General features: G+C 48.4%; 1 long non-coding RNA gene across 2 annotated transcripts; it reads left to right on the forward strand.

The window, feature by feature from the left end:
* Positions 1–27929, forward strand: LOC116791493. Of its 2 annotated transcripts, XR_004358761.1 has the most exons (13): positions 1–205; positions 5000–5234; positions 6785–6818; positions 7961–8060; positions 10936–11045; positions 12922–13097; positions 17487–17736; positions 18573–18628; positions 20404–20678; positions 21447–21567; positions 25466–25661; positions 25911–27470; positions 27850–27929. It is a non-coding gene; the product is annotated as an uncharacterized LOC116791493 (long non-coding RNA). The 2 variants fall into 2 exon arrangements; XR_004358762.1 differs by lacking the exons at positions 5000–5234; positions 6785–6818; positions 12922–13097; ... (1 more) ...; positions 18573–18628; positions 20404–20678 and having other exon boundaries at positions 27850–27925.
* Positions 27930–27972: the final 43 nt, after the last annotated feature.

The following is a 27972-nucleotide window of genomic DNA, read 5'->3' on the forward strand; positions in this document are numbered from 1 at the left end:
CTAGTAAGGAAATCTCATCAGGAACAACACCCACGTGCAGGTACCAAGCCCCTGCTGCACCTGAATTCAATTGATGCAAAGAAGCTGAATTTAAAATATTCTCCAGAACAAAGCAAGGCCAGCTGGAGGATTTCCTGCAGGAGAAGGGAAAAGCCTGGGGAGGCAGTGGGCTGGAATGCTGAGCTGTGACACATTCCTGCTGGCTGTAAGTAGTGTATCTGGGAGGAAGGGAATGGGAATGTCTTGATTTGGTCATTTGGTCTAGTGAACTCTTCCAGTTAATGCTTTTTTTAATCTAGCATTCAAAATGTTGGGTTTTTTTAAATTTCTTTACGTCTGTTAAAAATATCTGTGTGTGTGTGTATATACATATATATATATATGGGGTGAGATTGAGTAAGTATTCATTATAAGAGGCTTCAGAAATACAGTGTGTCTGTCTCTGAGCCCAGAGAAGCACTAGAAGATACAGAAAACCGAGTTGGGTGGCTCTGAGCCAGGTGCCTCCTGGCTGTTTGACTTGAGGAAGGCTTTGGTTGGTCATGCTGGTGCCCTCGGGCTCTCCCTGCTGTGCTGGGAGCAGGGCTGGGGCTGTGGCTGGGAGGAAGAGGGGGAGAGGAAGAGGGGGCTTGGGGAAACCCCCCTGAACGTCCCAGTGAAGGGGCTGGAGGAGCCAAGGGCGGCCGCAGAGGCTCTCGGCTGCAGAGGCTCTCGGCAGGAGCTCTGGGTGTCCTGCTGGCGGGCACGTGTGTGGCACTGTGCTGCCACTTCCCCTTTTATCCGGGCCTTGCCTCGTCCCCTGTGCCAGCACTGGAGTCTGGGGGTGCCTCCCCACAGTGTCACAGGGAGCCAGCCCCGCGGTGTCTGCCTCGTGCAGCTCCTGTGCTCTGTCATCACCGGCTTTCCCGCAGCGCTGACGATGGCAGTGGCACTCGCAGCTTCATGAAACACCTTGTTGGTTTGACTGTTTCAGACTTTTAAAGTTGCTAGTATTTCCTTTACCAGGCACTAATAAAAAAAAGCCTATTTGAGTCAAGTAAAAATGCATTTAATTCAGTCCTTCTCTTGCAGTCTCAATCTCATCATACCTCTAATTTTAACGTAGGCTGAGTCATTTTCATCCTACTGCTTTAAAATCAGGCTGTGGAGCATGGTCTTGTTATGCTATGTTTGGGAAGCAGAATGAATGCTTTTTCTCTCTCTTAGTCAGATCTATGCTGCCAAGCTTTTATCATTTGGTGCTCTTGGATATAAAAATAACGTAGCCAGGGATGATTTGCAGAGTTAGTTTTATTACTGTAAGCAAAATTGAAACATAAAGGATGCCAGTGTACATTATGCAGATTGATTTATAAAAATAAATTAAATGGAAAGTATTAGTCCAATGGAAATAATTAACCTTGTTCTGACATAATTCCTTGGGGCAGAGCTTGCATTGTGTGTGCAGTACAGTTGTTCTGCAGTACTTGCTCTCTGGGTTTTGTTTCTCTGTGGCTTGGTGGTTCCTCGTCTGCCAAACCCTCTGCTGAGGCTGCAGTGGTTAATATTTTTCTAAATAAAGCACTATCTTGTTCCCTGTTCTTGAAACTACCTGATTTGTTTTTCACAAATTTAAATACTTCCATTTGAGACAGACTCTTGGCATGGCAAATGCAGGTGGAACAGTTGTGGCCTGGCAGTGCTATAAACCCCAGAAACAGCTGTGAGGCGAAGCCCTGGCAGCAGGTAGGGCTGTTCCAAACACTGTATCTACCCCTGTACCCATGGGGAGAGAGCAGAAATACAAGGGGAACACCACGGTATGTTTGTGATTGTAGCAGGTGAGAAATATTGCACCCCTGGGTCCAGCAGGAGCATGAGAAAATTAGAAAACTGCTGAAAGTGGCATAAATCCAAGACTGAACAAGCTTGATCTGTTTTTATACAAGATCTGGTTGTGAATCTGGATTGATTCAGTTTTGCTTCTTCATATGAATTTGAACTGTAAAACAGTGGCTGATTTTTATTATTTTTACTTTGAGTTAATTTGGATCTGCATCTTGGCGACAACCTGGGTCTTTGGACAGCGTGGTCTGTAACAGAAGTGAATAAGAATGCATTACACCAGCTGATGTAGAGTTATTTCACCTCTTAGTATGGAGAAAGTCCCAGTGCTGCCACTCCACCTGGCAGTGGAGTCATCCTGCCCTGCCACTGGGCTGTGCTGACAGAGGGAGGAAGTTGCAAGCAGTGAGAATAGTGTTTCTAAAAAGATGCATTGTTCTTCTGAGCTTTTACAAAGCCATTTGAGTCCTACAGGTGCAAAAAAAGTTTGAGCACAAAGGTTTGGGTTATGGGGGACCAGGAGATTGGAGGGAGGGAGTAGGTGTCTTTTAAATCAGTGAAATATGGTGCAAAGTCAGGTCCCCTCTGAAGCAGGATTGGTAATACCTCAGCTGTTCTGATGGCTCTTCACCCGCTTTCTTTAAATCAGCTCCTGATGTCATTCCATGATCTGTTCCAGCACTACCTGTAGAAACTCAGCCTACATCTTCATTCCCCAAAAGTAGCCTGTTACTCCTTGATCTGTTCCGGGAAGAAGAAACCTGGATTGCTGCCTGCAAAGGGATCTGTTATGCCCACTCAGCTTTCTCCTTCTAGACTAAACAAATCCCATTCTCCCCGTTTCTCACAGAACTGAAGGACAACTGAGGCTGGGACTTCAAGAAATCCTTTAGTCCAGCTCTTCTTGTCAAAGCATGCTCCCAGTTCCCCCAGCCTCTCCCTGTATGCCAAGTGCTTCTATCCTTTCATCATCCTCGTGCCTCTTCATTACTCTCCAGCATGTCCAAGTCTCTCTGGTATTAAGTGATGTTTAATACTGGCAAATCTTGAGATTATACCAGTCCCTGTCTGGCTCCCCAGCAGAGCACTGTAGACAAATCCTGTTCCTTCCCAGTTTCTGCAGGCTGGCCCCAAAACCTATACCAGGTCCCTGGCATGTCCCTGCTCTGTGCCAGGAGCAGGATCCTGTCAGGCATGTCAGCCCAGTGGCACAAATTTTTTTCTGTACATTAGGTTTTGTGTAATCTGTGCAGCTTTGGGGCTTTATAAACAGGTTTTTTGGCAATGAAGAGAGATTGCGGTGATGGAACCGCTGTAATATGTGACTGTGAGGCACACAAAGCCCTCTGGAGAAGCAGGAGAGGACTTCAGTCTGGGTGAGGTACAGAATTACCCTGAGTTTATCAAAATGGTGTTAATCATGCAATTGATTTGTGGGAGAAGGTGTCCAGTAACAGGGTGTTTGGTGACTGATCAAGGGGTGAAATGAAGATCTGCAGCTGTTTGGGGGCAGAGTAGGGAAACAGAGTCATTGACATGTGCTCCCATGGGATTAACGTGGCAAACAGAGAGAAAACACTAGTAATGATTGGTATTCAAAAGCAGCTAATCTAGTCACTTGGAAAGTGCCAGTTTGTGTCCTTGCCTTCAGACAGGGTTTATTTTCCTATCTGTAAAATGAGAATGACAGTCCCTGCTCAGCATCCTTGCTGTGCCATGTGTTAGCAGTCATGGCTGCTGTCACTGTCTGGAGTGACTTGTCACTGTTCCTTTCCTTGGAATAGCAGTATTTCTGCTCAGCAAAGGCACAGCTAACCTAGAAGTAAAGGAGTGAAATCAGCAAGTGTGAGATTGTGTGGTGTACAGAAAGAGGAGGCAGCTTGTTCCAATAAAGCATGTGGTGGCATGTTGAGGTGGAGCTGTGAAACCAGGCTGCAGGATGCAATCTAGGATCTGCCTGAGCTTTGTATGTGATAATCAAGACAGTGACTGTTCTCTGCTGCCATGATTGGCAGTATTTTGGAAAAGGGCTTTGTCACAAACATGCATAACTGATAACAATGGATTCGTGAATGTAAATAAAATCCAACCCCCCACCCCAGAACACAGCAGATGATGAGTCTGGTTTCTCTTCTGTGGAAACTCTCATTTATTGCAGTGGAGGCTGAGGCCTACATTCCAGGCAGAGCAGTCTCACAGACCCATAAAATCGTTTACATAGGAAAAGGCCTCTAAGATCAAATAGGCAGTTTCCAGGTGTGGTCTGCAGTGTGTTTTGATCCTGAAGCGTTGATGTGGGGCTAAGCTGGGAGGAATGAAATCCTGTGGCAGCAGTAATGGCTCTCTGAGGTCACCCAGAGCTGGATCTTGGCTTCGGGCAGCAGCCGAAGCGATCCTGTGCAACTGGACAGGAGCTGGGAGTGAGTGGTGCCTGTTGTTCGATGGGGATGGCTCAGGCTTGGCCATCGTAACAAACTGTCAGTCATGAAGGAGCCCTCGGCCGCAGGGGCCCGCCCAGCACCGCACGGCCCAGGAGAGGGTTCCAGCTTCCGTGGGGTGCTTCCTTAGGGAGGCTGGTGCTCGCCTCTGGCCGAGGACGGCTGCAGGGTGTGCCGGATCGTGACGCGCTGTCTGCGCGGCTGAGGCGAGTTCAGCGGCATCCCGGTGACGAGGCGGCCCCGCCGTGCTCTGGGCCGGCCGGAGCCCCGGGCAGGGCGGGCCCCTCGAGCCGCCGCCCGGGCCGAGCTTTGGCAGCGCCGAGCGGGGCTCCTCAGCTCCGGGGGCTGTGCCCTGTGCTGTTACCGGGCGGAGCTGCATCGTCAGCGCTGCTGCACAGCACAGATCCCGCCACAGGGGCTGTCCGTGGGAGCGCTCCGTAACCAGCTCCACACCAGACAGTGCTCCCCTCCTCACCCTCCCCTCATGCAGGGACGCTGTGGGGCTCAGTCTCATGAGGTATAGCAGCGTTCAGGCACAGGCGTTCCATTACAGTAACATCTGCTTCATCCAATGCCCAGAGGGATAAAATAACTGTAAGGGGATGCTGCTTCTTTTTTAACACTTTGTCTTTTACCACTTGGGTAAGAGCCTTTGTTCCAAACACAGTCCAAGCTGCCTTTGAAATCAGCGCTGTGATTGCACCCTCGTGCACTGCATTATTTCCTTTCTTTTTCAGACAGTCTCATTCTGTTCCTCCCCTTACTAAGGCGGGCAAGCCCCGGGGTGTTCGCAGCGCTGCGGTGTGACAGCGGCAGCCCGGGAAGGCGATCCATGCGGTGATCCCGGCGATCCATGCGGGGATTGAGTCACTCGCACAAGGTCACGCGAATCGCTGGCGCCGCCAGGAATAGCACTCGGAGCCTCCCGGCTCTCTCGAGCCCACTCTCGGCACTCCAGCCCGAATTCCCCGGGTGAGCATGATGTGATTCATAATGCAGCAGCTCTGCTGGGAGGCTGGCTACCTCTGCCATCCCGCTGCGGCTGCAGAGCAAAGCAGCCAGGCTCAGACAGCGACAGGGACTGCACATGCTTGTAGCAAAACAACTAAACCCCACAAATGGTATTTAGCAGCTTATCTACAGATAAAATGTACCGAATGGTTAAAAATAGGTTTTTAGATTCTTGGCATACATCTTGAACTTTATATTCTTTGGGGTTTGCTGCAGTACAAAAATACCATTTCAGTTACTCTGATTCTTATTGGCTTTTACTGGTCTCTTTGTAAAAGTACCAAATTATCGATGGGTGTTTTTTGCTTTTAATTGTGCCTCTTGACTGCTAAACCTGTTCCTGCTATTTGCTTGCAGTATGTTTAGGCTATGTTTAGGCAAATGCAAATGTAAGTGGTTATTCAGTGCCTTTGGCGCTCTGAACAGAATGTACTGAACTCCTGGGGCTTGGTACAAAGCCTCGGCCTCCAGCACTAACAAAGCCTATGCAGGCAGCAGCTAAAATGTGAGAAATACCTGTGCTTGGCAGAGGGGATTTGGAGGATCTGGGAGTACCATGGATCATGTGCCTAATTTTTGTCCTGTGGACTGGGTAAATGGAATAAGAGCACTCCTGCCCACATGCTGTTAGCTGAAGGTGCTCTGGAGGTCTGGCCACGCTCACCCTGTAGCGCTGGAGCCGGCTGGCTTCAGCATGGGGCCTGTGGAGCCTTAACAGTGGGGAGTTTGCCAACGAGGTTCTTCGCTGGCTGTATCAACAGTCAGCTCAGTGTGTTCCTGAAGCATAATGGAGGCTTTCCTTGGACAAACACCATGGCACTGGAAGTGAAGAGAGCCAGCACGGTGCCACTGCCTGCTGTGTGTCTATTGGCAGCAGCTCGGGATTTTTACAGTTGTTTTCCTTCTTACCCAGCCTATTTTAAGCTCTGATGGAATAAGGATGGCATTTGATCACAGTACTGGGCACAACTGCTTGGCTTTTATAACCCATGTTTTAAAACGGAGGTTTTTTCCGTGTGTGTTTGTGTCTTCAAATAACTTCAGGCTTGTGGCTTTAGACTTGGTGCTCTCTGCTGGCCTTTGCCGTGGCCTGACAAGAGAGATCCTGACTCACTCCAGTGAGTGCTGGTTACTGAGGTGAGAACCCCTCAAAGGAAGTGGAGAGTGATGATTGGGGGGCACATAGAACAGAGCACTTCTGAGCCTCCATCCTGAGTCTAGGTGTCCTGATGGGAGTTGAAGATGTCTTTGTAACTCTGTCTCTTTATTTGTCATCTCTTCAGGTGTGCCTGTGTCTCCTGATCTTGGGTTTATTGAGCAGGTGGCACACTATGTAAAGACTTTAATATCTGGTGCTACAGGATAAATCTCTCCCATTGTGGCAGCGATCAGCTGCTAATGCTGGGTCTGACACTGGTTCAGTGTTCCTGTGCCTTGAGCACACTGAATGAACGGCCTCCATCTACCATGTCATGTACACATAAAACTGGTGCTCTGTGTTTTACTCCCAGGTCTGAGACTTCTTCAAGCAATGTGTCCTGCAAGGTCGGTTCCACACTTTTCAGTGGTGCATTTGTGGTTACAGTGAAGCTTAGTCTTGTGTCACTTGTTTCAGTGCTGTGCAGAGCGAAGCAGCAGGCTTGCTGCTTCCTGCAAGTAACTGCAGCCAGGAGATGGAAGTTTGCCATCTGGGAGGAAAACCAGGAATGTCATTAACAGGAAGTTGGGAGAAAAGGAACCTCTTGGCGGAGAGAGGGACAGTACAGAGAGGAGGAGAGGCAGGGACCAGGATGCTTGTCATAGGTGTCTTTTGTCTCCGTATGTCATAACCTGAGAAAGTCTGGAAGCCAAATCACCAAAGCTGCTATTTTAAGCTGTCTTTGAGTGGAAAGGAAATCTATGGGACATCCCTGCTTTATTCTGTATGAGTGCTTTCTAAGGCCCATGTAGATAACTGTTATCCTTAAAACAAACACACATTAGTTGTCATTTGAAATTACATTTCTGCCCGTATATTTTCCTGCTTTCCTGTTTTGATGGCCAAGTTTTTATAAAACCTCAGCTTTTGGTTTTATATTTCTGAGCTGCATATATATATATACCAGCTTCAGGGCAATTGTGCACCACGTTTATGCACACAGATATCTGATACCTGTGACACCCTGCAATTGGGGTTGGAGCCCTCACTCAGCCTTGGTGCTGTGTGTGTGAGGGACAATCACCTTTTGCATGAAGTGAAATTACAGCTGATGAAACCTCCACCTGTGTATGATGTAGGTTAGAAGGAAATCTGGAATAGCTGGCATGTTACAGTGAACTACAGTTTGTGCTGTTGGGGTCCCAGGGATGGCTCGTAACTGCAAATGCTGTTTCTCTCTGGAAAACCTTTACTTGCAGTACAGAGGCAAACTGTAGTGATTTGGCTGAATGCATAACATCCCAAAAGTAACTCTGCAGTCCCTAAAGACAAGGCTGTTTGAGTCAGCTTTTAATGGGAAGAATACAAAGAATTTGATCCTTTAAAAATCTAGCTTAATTCATTGTCTAATTTTAGAGTACAGCTCCTCTACTACAGATCCTATCTGAGGGACAGCTCAGAATCACTGAAGCCAAGGCCAACATCCTATCCCATCGTGGATCTTGTTCTTCCACATACTTAATTGCTATGTCCTTTCTGTTGTTTTCAGGATTATGAACATTTCTGCAGCAACATTTGAAACAGCCAGATTCCAATTTAAATCAAAGTCCCTAGGATTCACTTGTGATTTCCAGTAAGGCTTCTTTAAGGTATTTGTGATTAACATTATAATGTTATAAACATTTATTGTGGGTGTCTGAAATGCCATAGGAATTTTCTGCTGACCTTAAAAAAACTTGTTACACTTCAGTACCCTTTGCTTATGATTTCCAAAATGACCTATGTCCTGTAAAAGCAATTCTTCACAAAGATTTGAATGTGTTTTCCAGCACTTCCTGGGGGTGTCCTTGATCCAAGCTCTGGTTTGGTGTGTATGCATAAGAAGCTGAAAGACAAACTGCTTTCTGCAGCTCACCTCCATTTTTCCTCTTGTGCTAATGGCCATAAAGCAGACAAGTAATTGAGAAATGGGAGCTGAAGACAGTGCTGTGTATGTATTTGTAAGAGCTAGTTGTCCTTCCTCCTCCTCTCCTCTTTACTCAGCTGTTAGTGGATTTGGATCCGAAATGGAGAATTTTTGTCTGGCTGACAGCTGCCCTTGGCACTGCAGCTGCCACTGGCCCAGGGCTCCTGGCCCCGGGCAGGCCACCTGTCCTGCTGTCCCTGCAGCAGCTGGCTCTGGGTGACCAGCCTGCTTTACTTAAAGGCTGATACATCCACGGGCTGTGACACAACAGACTGAGCAGCTGGAGGCTTTGGAGCCTGCAAAAAACAACAGAGTTGGGTTTTGTTGCATTTTGAGCTCTTTCTGGGGAAGGCAAAAGCAGCACTCTGGCTTTCCTTATTCGTGTGGTCCTGATGTGCAGTATGGAGAGTTGCAAAGCGCGATGGGAGCAGACAGTGTTTGTGACAGGGGTTGAAATGTTTCCTGTCATGGAAAAGATGAACAAGCCAGTTCCACATCACCTTTCTTTTCTGAGACCTGTGAGTACTGTCAGTTCCTGCTATTTTAATTCATGAGCTTGCTGCTCTGTGTGGTATTAACACCAGGGCTATGCGTGGTCCAGTGTCACTTTCCCAGGAGTGGATGAAGGGGGTGAGAGGACACAAGCTTCCTGGCACTCCCTCCTCCTGTCTCTTGCCCTTCAGAGTTTGCTGTGTTGTGCCCTGCTCGAGCTAAAGCAGGGAGAGGAGAGCACAGAGACCACGATGGCAGCAGAGGAGGATGGCATAAAAGGACCTAAGGGAGAGGAAATGCAGGTGCCACAGGTAGAGAAGGCCAGGATGCCATGCTTGGTGCCAAAAGTCTTGCTTATAGCCGTGGTCAGCACCCTCTGCTGAGGAAAGAACAGACCTCCAGAAGTGTTCCCTGTCGTGCCTGGCCACAGTAGTCCATACCTCGAGCAAGGAAAAAGCCATCCCTTCCTCCTGATGGATGGAGGAACTTTCCCCGTCCTGAAGAAACCCCCCCACGTGTGTCCCCCAAAGGGGCACTGCAGGAGTCAAACTCCTGCTCAGGAAAGCTCCAAGGGAGGGTAACGAAAGGCCAGAGATAAGCTCACCTGATGCAGCTCCGGGCTTTTGGAAGCTCATGTTGCCAATCAGACATGATGTAAAAACCACCATTCTACTGATGGGTGGAGTCTCTGTAAGGATGAAATAGTCAGCTAAATTGTGCTTCTGAAGGCCTTACACATGTGGAAAAGAGCAGCTATATTTGCTGGGACAACTAGTAGATGCAGAACCATCAGTCTCTGACCAGGAAGCACTGAAATACTAAATAGAAGAACTTGCAGGTTCTTTTTGAGGTTATATTTTCTTGCTACAATTGCAGGCAAAGAGGGCTGGATTTTTCTGGGCCGTACACCTGCAGTGGAGAGCCGTGGATGCATTTGCCATTGTTATGGGCAGTCAGTATCAGGGTTGGCTGAACAGCAGCTTGTGCGGATGCACCAGGTATTTGTTTTGCTCACAAACTTGGAGAACAAGATGCTGATTGCTCTTAAGGCTGTTCTTTTCACAAGTGTTCCGAAAGGGACAGTTGGACAGAAATCCCCTTTATTGGATCTGAGACACTTGGGTCTCTTTTATTGTCAAGGAGGGAAGATGGCCTAATTATCTCTGCTGTAGTTGTTGCCCAAATCGATGGTGCATCTCTTGAGCCAACAGATACCCCTTGCAGCAGATGTTGGTGGATACAGAACCAGACTGCCTGGAGTTTCCTTTCCTTTTGCTTCCTTGGGAGCAGGGTCTTCTCCCAGCCACCCTTAGCCAGCACGAGCTGCTCTTTCGTAGACTGATGGATCCTTAACCAGCACGGTGGCTCTGTGTCTGTTCAGTTTGCCCTGTGTTATCCAGCTTGCTCAGCAGCGATGCAGTTTTCTACTGCTTGATACCTTGAAAGTCTCCTCAAGTACATGGGGCAGGTCCTTCAGGAAGAGAAGCAGTGATTCAGTGCTGGAGCTGGCAGAGCCTCCCCGTTCTTTATACTAGAGCTTGTTCCTCTGTGTGTTTGTGCACTCTTGCATATCTCCTCTCCAGCATTTTATCTCCCTCTTCTCTTTGGTGCTTTATCTCACTTCTGCTCTTTAGTGCCCATTATCTCTTGTCAGCTCTCTGGCTACAGAGTGGAGGACACTCTTTGGGGAAGTGCTGAGAATCGGCCTCCTCTGGCATCTTCAGGAGTGCTGCACATGTGAGTGATGAGTGTTTCGTGTGACTGTGCTTCTCTTACCGTGGCCATATAATACACACATAATCTCGCTGCTGTAGGCTTCTGTGGTACACCCCAGCCTTTGGTTTTCCTGTCGCTGCCTGGGCTCTCTTTTGCAAGCAGCTGAAGGTGAGTAGCCTGGCTGCTGTCTGGCTGCATCCACCATCCTGATTAACTTTCCTCTTTCATTCATTAATGGGTGCATACCCACCTGTCTGGAAATCATTCTCCATCTCTGGTTGTGAGTGATACCTGTGTGTTTGGTTCATCTTCTACCTCATGGCCCTGATTCTCCTCCCATTCCTAAACAGCGTGGCTCTGCTGCACACAAGAAAATCACACCACAGGCTGGAGTGAGCCAGGAAGTCTCATCCCCAAGTGGCGTCATGCTCTTCAAAGATACCTGAAGGAGCCAGAGAAGGTAGGTGGTGTCCAGAATAGGCAAATACAGGTGTGTGACAAATGAACCAGTTGTCCATTTTTTGGTGAAATGAATAAAGCAGGTGTACCCAGACAGGCAGGGTACTGGTGAGGGACTTCCTTGGTGCCTTTGGCTGCAGGAAGCGTGTCTGCCAAACTGGGAGCCTGGTGGGCAGAGCCCAAACTCACGTTTGCCCCCAGTGCCACATTATTGCTTGTGGGCTCCTGCCCTCGGCCTGTGGTAACAGAAGATGAGTAGCTGGCAGGAAGGTAGCAAGAATGTGCTACTTAAACATAGGTTGCTAATGGCTGTGTTCCCAGTGCCCAGATGTGTGGCTGCTCTGGGATGCTGGGACCTCCCTCTCTGCTGCAGTAGACACTTCTATTATTAGCTTAGTGGCAGCTTTCCATATGCCAACACTCGTGACTGCAGGACTATTTAATTTTCACTTCTCTGAATTATTTAATTTGTCAGCTGTTGGCTGCTATTCATTAAGGACCAAATGCCAAAGTCCTTACCTAGATTTTTACTCTGTTAGGGCTGAGGCATGAATCCTGTCTGAACAGACCATTATATCTAGGCAGGATAAGGTCTTGAATCTAGAAAGTCAGTCATTACTAGGCTAATCAGTAGAAAACCCTCGTCTTCAGGGATAGGTGTCTAATCTCCCTTCTCCTGGTAATTTCTGTTTGGAGAAATGAACCATCAGTTCTGCTAAAAGCACTGCCACTCCTCTTTTGGAGCTGGACTGTGCGGATGAGGTGCGCAGTTGCTGGTGCCTGGCTGCAGGTCCTGGCCCCTCTCTGATGTGAAGAGCTGCTGCTGTGAGCAAATCACCCTGTGATTCACTGCTGGGGGCCTCTCTTTAATTATTGAGTGCCAGAATAGATGTATATTGAGTTACCTTGCTGGCAAATATCATCTCCAGCATCTCGTGTAACTCTACAATATTCTTGGTTTTCCTACTTGCATAACATGGTCTTTTTCAAAGAATCTAAAATAAGTCAAAAGGTGGGTTTATATATTGCTTCTCTAGTGGTACATGTTTCCAGAGAACAACAGGTTGTACACTGGTTTTGAGGGCAGTCTTCCCTGGCAGCACGGATTGCTCTTCTATAAAGTCAAGTCTGCACTTGGATGTGCAGTGGGATGAAGCAGGATATGTACAACGCGTTTTCAAACCAACCAACCAAAGAAAACCAAAACCCAACCCCCCAAAAAACTCAGAAAAGGAGAGAGCAGCCTAATTTTGCTCTCACTGCTCTGAAGTATTCCATTTGTCAGCTGTTGTTGTGGAAGACCTGGCTGACCTGTCTTAAGGGCACTGCAGCCTCTGGTTCTGGACGGTGGTGCGTGACCAGAAGGTTGCCTGCGTCTGTGCAGGGCCATACTGGAGTCACTGGAAGGAGCACATGGAGGTGTGCGGGAAGAGAAAACCAGCATACATGTTTGTAATCTTTCCCAGCTTGCAGAGAGGCATATGGCTGCCAGAGTTCCCTCGTCCCTCCTCTGTCTTGCTGTCACACACAGGCTGTGAGCAGCAGTTGAGAAATTGGCCTCGGATCCCTTGACCTTTAGTTCCCGTAAAATCCTCTGGATAATGTAGTCTAGAGTGCTCACAGGCATGATACAACTTTTATATATATTCTCTCTAAGTATAGCAAGCAAAACTTGTCATTCCTTATTTTGCAAAAGAAAAAACCTCCTGAATTTCATATAATCCTGGTGACAGTTTACAAAAGAAAGGAAAAACATTACCCAATGCCTAAATGGAAGCAAAGGCAATGCTGTGGTTGGCTGAACACTTTGTCATTCACAGGTTTCAGGGAATTTCAGGTGACAGGCAGGAGCCATGAGCCCGAGGTCTGTCCCACAGCAGCGCTGGCCGGTGCTGACAGAGTAACCAGCTGGGATCTGTGGCACTGCTGTGTCCCTGGCTGCTGAGAGCAGGGAAGGAGGGCTCCATCTACTGCTGTGCTGGGAGAAGGCAAAAATAACCAGGATGGCATTCCTCTGCTGCACGGAAAAGCTACTGGGTACCATGAACTCCAGGTACTTTTTTTTTTTTTTCTTCTCCCTGTGGCTTTCAGAGCCCTCCACTTCCAATCTAGTTCCCTGCCTGGGACATTGTGCAGCTCTGTAGCTGGAGACAATCCACACTTGGCCATCATGGCACAGCAGGCAGAGGGTTGGAGAAAGCGGCAGGAAAACAAAGTAACTTGTACATGCACAGAGAGAATTGGGAGCAGAACCGGAAACGAGTCCTGATTTCCAGTCCGTTTCTCTGACAGGATGGGGTTCATGCTCCAAAACGTGTTGAATGCAGAGAGTTCTTGGAGGGCTGCTGGAGCAGGGATGGGTTCTGGATAACAAATAGTTCTGTGACTTTTTGCTTGGTTTGCCACTGCTCTGTTTCTGAACTTCCTGTACGTGTACAGGCAGAGCTGTGTTTTCTCTGTACGTGTGTGTGCACAGGCGTTTCTGGGAGAACTGAGCCCTGCACAAGCCGTAGGTCTCTCTTCTCCAAGCTTGGGGATGCAGAGAGGGGTGGGAGCTCTGAACCCATGGCCATGTGAGAGTTCTGCAAAGCATATTCAGGCCTCGATATTTCCCACTAAAATCCCCCCCTCTGCTCTGTAGGTTGTGCTGTAATAGTGGAGTAGGTTGTCCAAAGCAGCTGTGGCTGCCTCATCCCTGGAAGTGTTCGAGGCCAGGTTGGATGGGGCTTAGAGTAACCTGGGCTAGTGGGAGGTGTCCCCACTGACGGTTTGGGGTGGTGGACAAGAGGATTTTTAAGGATCTCTTCCAGCCCAAACCAGTCTGTGATTCCATATTGAAAACTGAGTATTTTCCCCTGCCCTTTATCCTTGGATTCAGCTGAATTAAGCCCCACTGTGCTGGGTGAGATACTGTTAAATATAGCTGGTATTGCCCGGGTTGAATAGCTCCTGAAGGACAATGTGTACAGTGTAGGTCTAGAAAAACAGATTTCAGGATTTAGAATATATGGAAAAGGTGCTAATGTTCCTCTGCTGGTAGTGAGAACATATTATTCGGTGCTTGCAAGGCACATCAGAAGTGTCTGGATCCTTAGGCTTCCACGAAAAGCTTCACTGATAGTTCTGCACTGATGGCAGAAAGAGTTTGTGCTTATGGTACTTGACTGCGAGAGCTTGTCTCAAGTTATGTGAACAGATGTTTCAGATTTGAGTTCAGCCTGGCAGAAAAGGGAGAACAGTCTAGTCCCCAGCATTTCCCATCTTTTCCCTGGGAAAAAAAAATCAGCAGTGATTTTTTTTTGATTTTTTTTTTTACTGGATTTTACTTTACCATGAAACTGAAATGCAAACTCCTGGGAAGGAGGAGAGATTCACTTTTATTCAGCCCACTACTTCTAGTTCACACCTGTTTGCTCAGCTGCCCTTTACTTCTCCGTGTTTTCACCTGTGGAGCTGCAGTTATCTCTGATAAACATCACAAGCCCCCCAAGTCCCCCTCTCAGAAGACATGGTCTGCTTTCCACATCTTGATGTGTGTTACACAGCCAGGCAGCCTTTCGTGTAGCAGCTGGTGTGTTGCAGCAAGAGGAACAGCAAAAGAAACTAAAGAAGTAAAATACTTCTCCTGACACAGCTGTCAACAATTACACTGTGTGAGGCTTCACTGGCAGAGGTTAGAGAGAAGCCCAGAGAAATCTGAAACAGCTTTCAAAGAAAGCACTGAAAATATGTGCCAGAAACCAAGGAATAGATTGCAGATGGCAAATATACGTCTCCACGGACTGTCAGGGAAGAATTTGGTTTGACAATGGCTGTGATCTACCATGTTGCTGCTGGATCAGGCTGAGGGCAGCAATGTACAGAAATAATTAAGTCAGATAAGCAGACCCCATACAGATTTTTTTTTGGAGAGTTCACCCATATATTCAGTGGACAGATCCCACAGACTGCTGGGAGGTAGAGGACCCTCCACCCTTGCTGACACTGCTGTGTTGTGATGCTGACAATAGGCTGGCATCCTGTTGTCAGTAAACCTTAGGGACCTGTTTTAAGGCAGAAGATGTTGTTGTCACTCCCAGTCTGGGACAGGGCAGCGAAATGGTCCGTTAAGGCTGGAGAGCAGTGAGTGGTGACAGTGGAATGAATGACATGTTGAAAAGTGCCCTTGGCATGTTCCTGCAGAGCTGGAGAAGATCAGATCTGCTGTGAGCAGTTACTGAAGAGATAAAAAGCGAGGGGAGTGCTTGCACCCAGCACCGGGAGCGTGCGGGGCGCTGGGGACTGCGGGCACAGGCTGGCCCACCCCATCGCTGGGGGAATGAGTCCTCTTGGTTGGGGGTTAGCCAGTGACCCTGGTGGCTGAGCTGCTGGCTGAATGTGGCCATGAACAGCTTCTCAGAGGCCATGAAATCTCTGGAACTGGAGGAAGCAGAGCTGAACATCTGTGTGTGCTCCCCGGGACTACTGCAGCCAGTGTGGCAGAGCTGTCCCCATCCTCAGGCCAACCTGGCCTCAGCTGGGAGCTCTCTCGGCAGTGAAGGAGCACAGAAGGAGTCAGTTGATTGTAGGCCTTTGTTTATGTGGCATCAGGGTCGTGCTGTAGGCAGTCTGTGGAAGTTTGCTGTTGTTGCAGCAGTGTTTGTATCTTAGTCCCTCAGCTTCCCAGGGCTTTCAGCACTGTGCAATGTGAGGAGTAGCTTACCTTTTCCTTGGTCACCCCTTTCTTTCACAAAGCATCTGCTGGATTCTCCCAAATTAATAATTTATTCAACTCTCTCACACTGTGGCCTAAACCTTGCCCATGGTGATGCAGCCCACTAACAACAGCAGGTTTGAATAAGGCTGAAAGTTCCCCAGGTCCTGGGAGAAGATTCTGGAATTGTCCCCATTGCTGTGCCTGGGGGAGAGCTCGAGGGTGGTAGGAGATGGGGATCCGTGGGGCACAGTGAGCACGTATGAAGTCGCATCTGAAATAGCTGAACTGTAATATTTTCTCATGAAAGAAGTGCTGAGAGAGGCCACAGATGCTTCCTTTCTGTGACTCAGAAACTTGCAAATCTTCTTTGATTCACACCTTATAAGTAAAATTAGCCTGTGCCTCACTGTTGCCAAACATTTTCAAAGCAAAGATACTTGTACAAAGGAATTCAGCAATAGAAATGGAATTTGCTCGTGGATCAGATTACTGTTATTTCTGACTGGGAGCAGCACCAGAAATACTTGCAAGGATTTCCACTTTGCCTTTGGAAAGGTGTGCATATTGTTGCTAGAAAAGTAGCTGTTTGGGAGGATAATTCACATATGTTATGGGGCAGGGAGAGGGATGAGCCCCATGAGGCCGCTGCAGTCATGAGTACAAGTGTTCAGCTTCGCACCGTAGCGTTCAGTCACTTTGGAACAGGGATCTTCAGCTGTTGCTGTCAGGAATGTTGTGACGTGAGCTGCAATTGCTGCTGCTCAGATGATGTTTCTAGTCCAAGGTCTGAGCTTTCACTCAGAGTGTGGTTCCTGATGCTGCTTGTCCCAGGATCTCGGCATCCCACAGAGCTGTCGGACATCTTCCTGCACGTGAGGACTCTGCAGACAGGACTTAATGAAAGGAAGGATTTTCTTGGCATTTAAATTTGTCACATCATTTGTCACAATCATTTGTCACACTGTTGACTGTGATGTTACTTTGAAACATGAACTTACCATCAGTTTGGAGCATTGGCCAAAAAAATCTAGTATTTAAAATCCATGCTGGTCAGGGTCTATATTTTGCAGACAGCTGTAAGCAAAGCCTCAGTCCCCATGATGATGTTCTCCTTGAGGATGGAGCTTGATCCATCCATGGAGCTGGGCTTGAAGGCCAGTGGACCCAGGCAGCCCTCAGAGGGGGGTTCCAGGCCCCCAAGCCTGTCTGCCCACTGGCAGCAACAGCAGAATGTCACAGTCCCCTCTGAATGCCAGGATGGAGCAGATGTCCCCAACATTGTCAGCTGCCTGGGGTAGGCAACGACAGCCGTGACCTGTGGGCTTGGAATTCAGAAACCTGATTGCTCATAGTCTACAGGGGGGAGGTTCAGAATAAAACCACAGTGCTCTGATTGTACCCCGAAACAGTGATGTAAATGGTGGAAGGAATAGATGTCTGTAGTATAATATAGAGGTATGTAATGTATGTAGTATAATACATATAACAAAATGTCTGTAGCATAATATATATAATACACATTTCTATTCCCGGCAAACTGATAGTTTAAAGCAAATGAGTAAAAAAGGATTTTACTTAAGAAAAAGTTAGGCATGTTACATTGGAGATAGGACTGGTTATATTACTTTACCCCAAAATAATATACTTGATATCTCTGTGTGTGAAGGAAAATCTTGCTAAGCAATGACGTATTTTTGTGTTCATCTTGGCCATGTTTGTTCCTTCTGCTGAATGGACTGTGCACAGAGAAGTGTGTCTCCAAAGAGTGAATTTTTTGGCCCTTTGGAAATGTATGAACGGGACAGCACCATATGGACTTGGCATGCCCCAGGGATGGCTGCGGGAGCCTGGGAACATTCTGTGCCTGCAGCAAGTGTAGGAAGCAGGAAGGAGGAGAGCGGAGCGAGCGGCTGCAGGGAGCTGTGTGGGGATGGCACTGAGCAACACGGCTGCACCAGCAGGGCCCAGCCATGACCAGGTCTCCATCACAGCTGAGGTGAGAAACAGGCCTTGTACCATGCCCCTTCCTGCCTCATGGGTCACAGCAGAATTGGGAGGTTCCTGTGGAGGGCCGTGGGCAACGTCTGGAGCAGAGGCTGCGGATAAAATTGCTGGCCAGAGCAAAAAAAACAAGGCAAGTGCTGAAGGAAGGGATGGAAGAGGGGCTGGCTTTGTAAGCTCAGTACTGTCAGCAATCAGAGGCTTCAGTTGTGTGTGGAGGTGGGAGCATGCCATGGCTTTTCAAAATGTACCACCACGAGGTGATGTATTTATGGCTCAGAAACTCCAAATGTTGTACTGAACAATGAATTAAAAATGAAACCATAGAGCTCTTGCACAAGCTGCAGGTGAGCGTAGGGCAGGTGAGCACAGAGCAGGTGTGCTCATCACAGGCAGACAGGCACACACTGAATACGTGCACAGAGAGCCCGCAAGAGGTGCCCGCAGCCATGTCCTGCACAGCAAGTCTGCTGCATATTTCTCTGAGGCAGAGCAATTGTTGCTTCATTGCCCCGACTTGCAGCTGTAATGGCAGCACATTGGGTCTCTCATTCTGGATCTTAGAGAAAAACACCCTCAACTTGTAAATACCACATACAGTTAAATAGGGTGTGTTTTCTGGTGCCCCAAGTGTGTGGTGCATCTCAGGGAGGTCAAGGGAAAGGTTCACGTGCCTTTCAGCAGGTGTTGTTGCCCACCTTATGTTCTGATTCACTTGCAAGATGTGCTTATTAGAGGCTGGGCTTGTGTCCCACTCTGGCAGCCTGAGCTGGTGTTGAGCATTTGATGCTTTCACTCCCTGACTTGTTAACGTAGGCATCTTTTGCTCAGAACAGCAGCAGCACCAGCCTGACATCACCGACTGAGGTACCTGCACAAAGGACCAGGTAATGCCACACCACTGCCCCTCATGGTTTCTGAAGAGCTGTGTCTTGTGTTCATGCACTGGTGATGGTTAGTGATGGTTCCTGTGCCCTGGCATTAAATATCACTTCCCATTTTTGTGAAATGATGCTGATTTGCAGGCACAAGATCTCTTCAGATCTGTGCCTACCCCAGTAACTGCTGCAAACAGCACAAGCCCTGGCAGAGGTGCCAGAATCCCCCTGTTTGTGAGGTATGCCAAGCTACCAGAGCTCCTGCTTGTGGAGCAGGAAGAAGCATGAATGGGAGTGGATTGTAGAATTATTTCAGTCAAGAAAATTCAGGGATGTTAATTGCTGAACTGTCATCAATTTCAGTGACTGCAGGGCACAATTAGCCTCTAATTTTAGTTTCATGCTAATGCCATTGTCAGTTCTCTCTGTGCAGCAGGTGATGTGGTTTTAGATGTGGCTCTGCAACTGCTTTGTGCAGGGAGTTGGTTCCTAGAACCTGGTTCCTAGAACCTGACACCCAGCAGGGGAATCGGGGCAGTGTTTGGAAATGCTTTGAAAGGCCCTGGGGTTTTTATATGATTTGTTTTACTGCTGTCACACCATGACCCACATGGGCACCAGCACAGTTTTCCCTCAGCTGATGCCCCACTTGGCAAAAGATAAAGCTCAGCACAGTCCTGTTGGGGCAGCTGGCTCAGAACTGAAGTGGGAGGCTGCTCGTGGCAGGATACCATAGCCATGGGCTGCTCCAGTCCCACACCTGTGAGCAGTGAGGAAGGACTGAGGTGTCCCTCAGGCAGTTGTCTCCTGTGGCTCTCTGCTGTGTGTCCCTGGGACATGCCAGGAAGGAGGGTCAGCTCTGTCCCACTGCTGCTGGCATGGTCCCAGTGCAGCTGGCTGCTCTCCTGGTGTGCCGTGCTGTGCTCCAGGCCCAGCCTGCCCAGAGCCACCGGCACTGCCAAGGGCAGGAATTCCCACTGCCACTATTTTGTGCATCCTTCTGCTCACAGGTGTCCCCGTGTTATCCCTCATGGATCTTGAACTGGTGTAAACGTGGTGCCTAGTGGGGTAGCCTGGGCCCTCTGGAAACACCTGGGCACAGTTGCGTTTGGAGCACAGTGGGGAGGTTGGTTCTTTTCTGGAAGATACCAAACACGTAGTTGGGACTGTGTGGGAGTTGAATGCCAGCATTCCTGCCAGGAGCTCAGCACCTCCATCCATCGGACCCATGGGGTGGAAAAAATGTCCATAGAACATAGAAGTTTATTTAAACATGTATTTGGCATTAGTGAGTGGACCCACAGCAGAGGTTTTCTGACTTTGAAGCCGGTTGCTGGCATAGAGCAGCTGAGCTTTATTTGCAGATAATTGTTCTCCAGTGCATTTGAAGGTGGGAACACAGTGACATGTTAGCTGTTGACATGGTCTGGGCTTCCCTGTTGCACTCTCAGCCATCCTGGAGGATGCACAGAGGCTGGAGGATGACAGGAATGCCATAACAGGTTTTCCACAAAGACAGCAGAACTTTGTGAAGCTTCAGAGATCTCCACTGGCTCATGCTGCTTCTGAGATGTCCAAGAGGATGGTCACTTATAAGTCCTTACAGCTCCTTCTTGAAAGTCTGAAGGCTTTGTTTTCCAACAGAAAAATCTTTTCTGGCATTGTTTGTGCTGGAGTGACCTTCAAACTGCTGCTAAAAATTGACAGCTGAGTAGGTATGAAAGCCCTGTCAAGGAATGGATAATCTCCCATCTTTAAATACACTTTCTATTTATGTTGACCAGGTACAGACTTCTCAGGATTTTGCCTGCTATCCCAGACTAACACTTCAGAAGTGCCACCAAGGAAACTTCTCTGCAAATCTCTTTCTGTTTCAAAACTTCTTAACTGAATAATGTGAGTGGCCAGATACATTCCTGCCTGTTGAAGCTCACAGTAGAAGAATGTTCAAAAGGAAAAGGAAAATATTTGGAAAGTATTTTTTTTACTATCACACAGACCTGGAAATTGTATCAACTGAGGAGATACACCAGTTGTTTCTTCAGCTACCTTTTTTGTGGTTAGTTTATTTTTCATGTTTATCAGAATGTTTCAGTTCATACCTGAGGCACCTCAATCTTTGCAAGTGTTGGGTTCCCCCAGGAGGGGCCAGAGGCTCTGTGTGTCCCCAGACTGGCCAGCAGACATCTGCCTTGTGTTAGGGGAAACATGATCTTCCTGCCAGCTCGGACCCACGGGTGGGGATGGGAACACTGTGAAAACCTCTGCTTAAACACACACAGAACCCAGTGTTTGAGGATAAATAAGCAAAATATACAAAGAAATAAGTTGCCTCCATTTTATCAGCAAAAAAGATGAGCATTTTTCAGGAAAAAAATGATGTTGTTCTACACCCTTTTGTAGAAGCTGCTGGGGATGCTGGATTGGTCTCTACCCATGGGGTCAGCCACCAGGCTCCAGGCCACAAAGGGATGGTGGAGACTGCCTTGGCTTTATCATCTGACTCCAGATCTGGCTTCTGGATTTCTCTGCCAGTGCAATCACCAGGGCCTGGCTGGAGTTAATTGAATTAAATGGGACACTTGCCAGGGACACCAGTTATCTCTTGCAGTCATTAGCACAAGAACGGTGTAAGGATTAGCTCTTGTTTGCTGTCTCAGGTGTTAGTGGCAATATACCAGCTGACAAGTTAAGGTCTTGTCAGCAGCAGCACGTTCTGGAAGAGGCAGGAGCTTCTCTGGCTGATAACACACATATCAGTGTTTTAAAATGCAAGTATTCCTCACTTCAGATAGTTTAATGAGTTTCATTTCTTCTCTCTTTTCAGCTGGCAACCTGCCCTGCAATTTCCAGGGACAGCAAACCTGTGAGACAGATGCACTCACTGTGTGACTGAGGATGCTCTCCAGCCCTGCTGTGCCAGCCCTGGGAGCGGGGCCGTGTGTGGGGTGAGTGACGCGGGGGAGTCACCGCACCGGGGTGTCGCTGGTGTCACATGAACTCTGCAGTGGGAGAGGGAGGAGCTGGACTTTTGGATTCTGAAGGATATTGCTCTGATAAATAATGAACAGATTTAGCTACTGCAGGAAAGTGTGGGGATTTGTGGTTTGCTGTTTTGGATGAGAAGTCCTGGTCTTGAAGGTCTGTACGATTACTGAGGAAGAAATGAGCACGTGCCCGTGTCCCACCCACAGCAGTGCCCCTGTCCTGTCTGCAGTGGTGCCCATGCCCATATCCCATCTGTGGCACTGCCCACATCCCATGTCCCACTCGAAGCCGTGCCTGCTCTTGGTGGGCCACATGAAGTGCTGCTGCTTTCTGGGACTGGGGAGCCCTAATGAACAAATTGATGATGAAGTGCTGGGGAGCCCTAATGAACAAATAGAACTGATGATGAAGTGCTGGGGAGCCCTAATGAACAAATAGAACTGATGATGAAGTGCTGGGGAGCCCTAATGAACAAATAGAACTGATGATGAAGCGCTTCATGACCTGCTGAGCTCAGACATCTCCCCTGCCCAGGGTGTATGGGGTGGGGATTGCAGCCACTGTACAGGGGGGCTGGGAAGTTCCTCAGGAGCAGAGCAGCTGTCCCTGCAGCCAGAGTAGTCTCTGGCCCTGCCAGATGTCACCACGTGAAGGCTCTGAGTGAGTCTCACCCTGTGCCCAGCTGACAGAGAGGTCCTGCCAGAGCCAGAGGAGCTGTGGCTGATCTGGACTGGACTGGGTCCACAGTGGGTGAGAACAGCTGGGGCAGTTCCACAGCAAAGCTCCATCTTCTGGCTTTTTGGCTTCTTCATGGATTCATTCTCCCATAACCCACTTGTTATGGGCAGGCTCTGTGGTGACCCCTCCGCACTCTGAGTGCTGGGAAAGGCCCTTTACTTGGGACAGTAATTTTAAATTCTCTTTGAGGGGCCTTAAAAAGTGCTGAACTTTCAAATTAAATTCTTGTGATTGAATATTTATTGTTGAACTCAGCATGAAATGTAGAACAAAGCCTAAATCTAGGAGGGATGCTCTGGACCTTGGCACAAATGCTGACAGCATTTTTGATATGTGCTGTATTTTAGTGGTGAATGCTTAAAATTATTCTGGTGTTTTGTGTCCTCAGCTGTTTCTCTCTCTACTGTGGTTAGCCTTAGAGTCTGCACTGGAATGAGTAACACATTAGTACAGGGATTTTGTGGCAGTGCCGTGGAGTCAGAGCCCCGTTACGGCCCTGTCGTACGTCAGAAGAACGGCTGACGAGTTCCTTGGTGCTCACACGACTATAACAGGGTCGACTGTCACCTGGGTGGAGCCTGCCCGTCCGAGATCACCAATCTGAGCCTGTTCTGTCACTGGAAAATTGTTCATTCTCATGGATACGTCAGAATTAATGTTGTGTGGCGGTGGGAGCGCGGTTCAGTGCAGGGTCAGCGCGGTGCTGACGGGCAGTCTGGGGCTGCCAGCCATGACCTTGGCCCAGCCTGCTGGGGCCAGTGCCAGTGCCGAGGCACAGCTGTTAACAGCTCCTGTACTCTGCAGTAGTATCAAGCAATGTCAATATTCAGGACTTGGGCAAATCCAAAACCCCACAAAATGCCTTTTGTATTGTTTGACAAAATCACGTTAGTGTTTCTTTCATGTAAAATATCCACAGGGTTTTGCTGCTTCCAAAGACAAATGCATTCCAAGTGGTAACTGCAGTAACTAGTAAATAGAATTATAACTGCTACTGACAGAAAAAATGCTGTAATGATATAATACAAGAAATAGCCTTCATTAGTGTCAAAATGAGGCAGATGTGAAACATTATGCCGATATTTCCTCAGGGGTAGCACTTAAGTAGTTCTTTGCTTGCAGAAAGGTATCACAAAAGGTTTGGATCAGAGTAAGTCATCCAAAGTTTATCAGAGTTGAGAAATATGGCACAGAGAGAGCCTTCAAAAGGTGCTCTTTGTCCCCGGGCCCTTCAGTGTCCTGAGGGGACGCTGAAACATGAGCTGCTGGTACTAAGTGAAAAGCAAGAATGTTCAGCTGGGGGTGTTAGAGGAGAGGCACATACCCCACCACCCCTGTATGATGGGCACAGCTGGAGGCTCCAGGTTTTGCAGTGCAAGAGGATGTCAAGGCACTTCCCATACTTGTACAGAAGTATCCCATAAAGGGGCTCTGTTCCCAGCTGCAGTGCCTGCTTTGCCTGGGGAGCACAGCTCAGAGGTGGTTCCTTATGCTGTCACACTGAGCTGCTCGTGTTGGCGGATTCTTTTCTAAGAGGAGGTGTCAGATTGTCTAGCCAGCTGAAGGAATCCAGTTGGCAGGAGAGTGACTTAATAAGTCACTGAGAATTTTAAAAACACTGTGGTTCTTTGTTTAACAGCCAGATTCTACAAAATTAGCGCCAGCTCTGAGATGATTTCTCTCATCACCCTCACTGTTGTGTCCCCTTCTGTCCTGCATGTCTCTGCCTGCCCTCACTACCTTGTGTTGTCTGGTACAGATGGGTGCTGGGGTCACTGCCCATCCCCTGCAGGGATCATGCCAAGGCCTCTGTGTGCCCATGAGAGCCCAAGACCAGGTGGCCGAGGAGGATGAGCATCCTGGTGCCCGGTGCTCCTGCCCACTGTGTGTGCTCCTGCAGAGACTCCCTTCTTCTGGGAGGGAGAGTCTGAAATGACCCCCTGTGGGAATGTGGGACTTGTGTGGGCAGGTGGCAGAGGTCTGTCTGCTTATGGACACAGCCGGGCAGGGAGAGCCCACATCCCCCCCAGCGCCCTGCAGACCTACCCAGGGCAGTTTTGGAAAGGGATGAGTTCAGCCACCAGGAAACAAGGAGCTTTGGCCACTTGTCACTGTCACACTCAAGCACTGGGGACTTCTAAGTCCGGTGGGAGTTTAAAACACTCAGGACCTGCAAACACCTTGGCAAGGAAAGAGGAACTCTCTGTACTGTAGCCCTAAACCTGCTCCACAGCTGCTCCTTGCTCCCGGGAAAGTGCCTTTTCCTTGATTTTTTTTTTTTTTTTCTGGTCTCTTTTTTTCCTTTTCCTCTCTGTTGAGATGGATGAGGACAGGAGCTGACTGCTTGTGCTGCTGCCTGTCCCTGGTAGGGTGACTCTTCCACTGCTCAGAGGTGCTACTGAACCTTTTCTCTCTGCCTCTGCAGGGTGCTGTTCCCCTGTGCACTGACCAGGGCTGAGTTTGGGCATTTCACATCCCCCCCAGCCCTGAAGTGTTTTTCCAAAGATATTTCTTCCCTTCTCCTCACCTGTGCTCCTCTTCATACCTTTCCAGCTTTAAGAAAAGCATCCCTAATGGTTAGTGGACACCTCTATAGTGGGGAACATCACTTTGATCTGTGTTAGTGACACCACAGGGTTTGCTCCCAGCATGTCCTGCAAGCAGAGGGCTCTGAGTCAACCCCAGATCTCCCAGCAATCTCCCTCCACTGGCTTTCCTTCCCCTGGTGTGTGTCAGACACCAGTGGGGCAACACCATTCCAGGAGGGACCCTCTCATGGCCGGCAGCTCCCGAAGCCCTCGGGGCCGAGCTGCCCACAAGGTGCTGTTGGAGGAGTGTCCCAGGGGTGCTCTGGGGAAGGTGGGGAGCCCCCCCTGCTCCTTGGGAGGTGAGGTGGCTCCGTGGTACCACGAGGATGGCTCTGTCCGAGTCTGGCAGCGGGGCTGCTGTGGTTTGGCTCTGTCATCCACAAACCCATTGCTTTCTTTTTCAAATGTACCTTCATAACCTCAAGCAAATACAGATGTGACTGAAATTCTAGGCCAAGTGCACTACAAATGTTACCCCTTCCCTTCTTTTCTACCTTCTGCCATTTGATTTATTATTTCCTTTCCCTTTCAGGTCTGCTGTTTTCTGGTTGGAGTGCTTTTTATAGCCTGTATTATAAGGAGACCCACACGTGGGGAAAGGAAGAAGGAATTAAATGGAAAACAAACCACAGGCCCAGCTGTTAATCCTTCTGGGGAAAGCAGGGCCTGGGCTGCATTCTTCAGCATCCAACCCACTGTGGGACACACCAGGTGAAGGTTGTCAGCAGGTACTAAAACAAAGAGGGAGCAAAGATTAAATGGGGACTTGATGGGCTCAATATAGACAATTCTACCCCTCTGCAGTGACTTCCAGAAATGGAGGGATTCTGCAGCCAGTGTGATTTGGCCAATACCTAAAGTATAATACAGAGATTTGACAGTAGGGATTGCAGATAGAAAATGTAGCATTCTCTGGCACAGCTGTCATATTATACTAAGCCCGTTACTTCCCTTTAATCCTAATTAATACTCTCCAGTCTGAGCTGAGTCTCTGGTCAGCCATTGTTCTGGGGGATCTGCTGCTGCTCTCCCACTGGAGCCTGTTCCTTTGTGCTCTTTCCATGAGGAGCAGCCAAAATCATGAGTTAAACGTTGCTGATATTAAAGAGGACTCCTGGCATCTGCCCCGAATGGAGAAATCAACGTGTCATTCGTTAAAGATATCCCTGCTTGTACAGGGAACACGTGTTTGCCAGATGGTGCCAGTTCAGGATTCCCAGAGGGAGCAGGAGAGGTCCATCCCTGCTGAATGCCAGAGCCACCCCAGTCCCAGGGTCCCCCAAGGGTCCTCACTCCTCTCCCTGCAGCCTGGCAGAGATGCTCCTGGACCTCTCCCAGCTGAGGCTGTGTTGTGACCCCAGACTGCCAAGGAAAGTACAGAATTGATGTATCTTGGGGGAGGGAGGGAGGGGTGTGGGCTGAGATCTGGTGTCTCGAGACCATTCTTTAGACAGTGCTGATCCAGACTGTCTTATTCCCAGCATTTTTCAAATTGTGTTATTTCCTACAGTTTGCAACTACACACAGTAGTCAGAGGTTATGACACATAGCTGACTTTAAAGGACACTGTCTGTAACAAGTGCTATGTATGTATTCTATAAATGTTGTTATACCCTGTATTTTATAGCTTTAGACTGCAATAAATGGGGACAAACTGTGTGCTTGTAGCGTGAATGGAATGGTTTGGTCTGTGTTTTTTTTCTAATTACAGAATTTCATATTTATTCAAAATAGATCTCCGTGTGCAGGTTATGAAGTGTTTCCTTCCAAACACAAGATACTTGCAGTTCGAGTGGATCTTGACTTGCATCAAGGAATCAAAGCAGGCACAAGGAGAAGCAAGTACAGTATGTCAGACAGTGGGTCTTTAACTGTGCAGAGAGGAGCAGCACATCAGAAAGTGTCATTATCTCTGTTCCTCTGTGGTTGCTGCTGGGCACAGTGAGCCCGGAGCAGGGAGTGGGGCTGTGTGGGGCTGGGGAGCTCCAAGGCAGCCCAGCGGGTCGGTGCGAGGCTCCTGTGCTGCCGTGCTGGAGGAGTGGTGGGAGGATGAGGGGGCCACATCCCAGACCCCCCCGGGGATGGAGCCCGCAGGGATTTGTGTCCATCAGGGCAGGGCTCCGTGGGACGCCCCGCTGAGCTCTTGGTGGGCAGTGCTGGCACCAGGCACAGCGCTGGGCTCTGCTGAGGGTGCAGCTCTGGGGATTGGCACAGGTGCAGCAGCATTGCACAACAATCTCTTTCTCAAATAGATCTGTCACTTTTTATATTTTCCTTAATTAAAATTCCAGCTGCTCGTGTCTCCTTACGCGCCTCTCCGCACGTGTGTCTGACCACAACCCTGTCAGTTTGAGGCTGTGCCGTGGCTGTGTCGCAGCCCTGGGATGCTCCTGCAGCCTCAGAACAGAGCCCTGTACAGGCAAACTTGAAAGAAGCTGGGCAGTGTCTGGAGCAGCAGCAAGGAATCTGGGATTGGGAACTCACCACACTGTTATTGACTGGTCTCCATTCCCAAGAGGACAAACCTTGTTTGCCAGGTTTGCATTTGAAAAAAGCCTTTGCTTTAATTAACAGACAGCCTAAGTGGCATTGTTCTGTTCTCCATTCTGGGTTGTTTTTCAGAAAACAAGAATAGTTTCTGAAATTTAAAAATCTCCTTAAATAGAAATTTTATCTGGTGAAGTCCCTCTGTGATTCTGTTCCTAGTATAAACCAAATTTATTTACTTCTCTAGTTGAAATTGCATTATTAAAGAAGAACATAAAGTATATTTAATATTGTTTGATGTTCTTTGTTTAGTTTTGAATGAAAGTTGGGATTATGTGACCATCTCGTGGCTGTAACACTTGTCACAAGTTCATTTAAATTAATATTTTAGTTTCTTGTTTATTATCACAAAGTTTATTGGTTTGTTAGAAGTAATACCCAAGTTTATGATGCTGGAAAGGGAAAGCTGCAGCTCATCTGGAACACTTGGCATTGGAGAAACACAGCGGGAGCAACCACAGACAGGCAAGTTCAGCACTCCAGTGGTCTGTC

This window comes from Chiroxiphia lanceolata, chromosome 10 (assembly GCF_009829145.1).
Source record: "Chiroxiphia lanceolata isolate bChiLan1 chromosome 10, bChiLan1.pri, whole genome shotgun sequence".
Classification (NCBI taxonomy): Eukaryota; Metazoa; Chordata; class Aves; order Passeriformes; family Pipridae; genus Chiroxiphia; species Chiroxiphia lanceolata.